The following is a 2,908-nucleotide window of genomic DNA, read 5'->3' as shown; positions in this document are numbered from 1 at the left end:
TTAGTGAGTGTGTAAGGTACATAGAGATCTTGGGGTGAAATATTGTAATTACAACTCATAATATTTAGTGGAAAATCTCTTGTGTTGTAAGAGTACTAGACGTAGCCTTCGGTGGAAAAGAAGGTGAACTAGTATAAAATCCTTGTGTACTCTCTTCTCCCTTACCTCTTTGATTTATTCTTGTTTATTTTCTGCAATATTATCTGCTGCACTTTAACTCTTCATTTTGCAGAAAAAGTTGTCATAATTTCTAGTCAACTAATGCACTCCCCCCTCTTAGTTGCAATCTCAGTCTTACAATTGGCACCAGAGTTATTTTTTGAGTAAGTTATTCTCAAATTTGATCATATATCAAAGATGGCCTCAAGATCATTCCTAGGAGAAGATTCCAACATCAACCGTCCTCCAAGCTTTGTTGGAGAGTGCTATGATTTCTGGAAAATCAGAATGAGAATCTTCATAGAATCTCAAGGTTTGGACATATGGAATGCAATTGAAGAAGAACCATATGAACCCTTCACTGTTATCAATAGTGTAAGGAAAGTAAAGCCAAAATCTTCATCGAACGATGAAGACAAGAAGAAAGTGCAATACGACCTTAAAGCTAAAAACATTCTTGTGTTGGCTCTAGAAGAAAAAGAATTCCTTAGTGTGTCAAGTTGCAAAACGTCGAAAGAAATTTGGGACACTCTAGAAAGGATACATGGAGCCAAAGAAGTACAAAGGTCTACAACAAATAGTGAAGCATCAACATCAAAGCAAAAATCTACATGCTCAATATGTAGAAAATCAGATCATCTAAAATGTGTTTGTCCAGCCCTACAAAAGCATCATACTTTCAAAAGAAAGAAGGACAAGAAGCGTAGAAGAACAAATGTTATATCGGAAGATGAAGATGATGGTTCAAATGCTGAACTCAGAATTAAGGAACAAACACATATTTCAATGATGGCTTCACACAATTCAAATGACGATTATGAGGTTAGTAACTCTGAACCAAATGATACATTTTCATATAATGAGTTACATAATGCTTTTTGTGAATTATATGAAGAATTTATTAGACTCTCTAAAGTGTACATAAATCATAAAAATACTATAGAACTTCTTGAGAGTCAAAATAAAATTCTACAAAAATATTTGGATGCTTTAAAATCCAAATCAAATGACAAGTGAATTGATTGTCCAAAATGTGATACTCTTGAAACTAAAATTGTTTCATTAAATCAAGAAATGAATATGTTCTAGAAGAGTACTCATAAGTTGGACAATATTTTAAATACTCAAAAACATACCAATGACCGAAGAGGTCTAGGCTACACAAATAGCCGAAAAACTAATGGTATGACAAAAAGTACTTTTGTGAAAACTAAGAATGATTTCATGCATAATATTTCTAAAGAAAATCTTGATCAACATTCTTTCTAAAAGTCTTAGAAAAGTTGGTCATACTCCTAATTCATATCAACATCAACCTACATGCTTTTATTGTAAAAATGTTGGTCATACTCCTAATTCATGTCATATTAGAAAAGTTGGTATTCCAACAGGCCAATATGTTTGGATTGAGAAAGGTGCTAACCCCGCAGGACCCAAATCACATTGGGTATCTAGAAAATATTTTTAATTTGTTTTGTAGGAGTGTTTGAAAGCCATAAGCATAAATGTATTATCATAACAACGGCTGTTCAAAGCACATAGCACGAGGAGATTCAAAATTATCATTTATTCAAGAAATAAAGGCCGTGTTACCTATGCATAGAACATCAAAAGAAAAATCATTGGTATAGATAACATTGTAATTATATTTATATAAGTGCATGGTATGATCGTCTAACTAAATTTCTACTTGAAAAAGGTTTCAACAAAGGAAATGTCGACACTACTCTCTTCATAAAGAAAATAAATCATCATACTCTATTTTTTCAAATTTATGTATATGATATTATTTTTTGTTCTACTAATGAGTTGTTATGTAGTGATTTTGGCAATATGATGCAAGGAGAATTTGAAATGTCTATGGTGGGGAAGTTAAATTACTTCCTTGGATTAAAATCAAACATCTTGACAATGGTATTTTTGTAAGTCAATCCAAATACTGCAAAGATTTGCTAAAAAATTTTGACATGGATGGATGCAAGCAAATAGTTACTCCTATGGGATCTGGAACGTACATCGATACAGATGAAGAAGGAAAATCCATCGAGATATCAAAGTATCAAGGTATGATTGGATCTCTTTTATACTTGACTGCCAGTAGACCTGATATCATGTTTAGTGTGTCTCTGTTTGCTCGCTATCAATCCAAACCAAAAGAATCACACTTAGTTGATGTTAAGAGAATCATGAAATATCTTAAAGGTACAACTAATGTTGGACTGTGGTATCCAAAAGAAAGTATATGTGACTTGGTTGGATATTCAGATTTAGATTTTGCAAGATACAAAACTGAGAGGAAAAGTACAAGTGGTACTTGTCATATTTTAGGGAATTCTTTAGTTTCTTGGTCATGTAAGAAACAAGCATGTGTAGCCCTAAGCACTGCTGAAGCTGAATATATTGCAGCAGGAAGTTGTTGTGACCAAGTGATGTGGCTTAAGCAACAATTACGAGATTATGGTTTAGATTTAGGTTGCACTCCTCTAAAATGTGACAATAAACCTCACAAAGAATCTGGTTATGTATTGAAGAACCAAACACATTGATAAAAGGCATCACTTACTTAGGGACCATGTCCAAAAGAATGATGTGTTTGTAGAATTTGTTGATACTCATAACCAACTAGTAGATATATTCACTAAACCTTTGGCAAAAGAACATTTCTATAAAATTAGACGAGAATTAGGCATTCTTGATGAAGCATATTTAACTTAAATGCCTATATATGTTTATATGTATGCTTTATTAT

This window comes from Lupinus angustifolius, chromosome LG17 (assembly GCF_001865875.1).
Source record: "Lupinus angustifolius cultivar Tanjil chromosome LG17, LupAngTanjil_v1.0, whole genome shotgun sequence".
Taxonomy (NCBI): Eukaryota; Viridiplantae; Streptophyta; class Magnoliopsida; order Fabales; family Fabaceae; genus Lupinus; species Lupinus angustifolius.
This window is presented reverse-complemented; position numbering follows the sequence as displayed.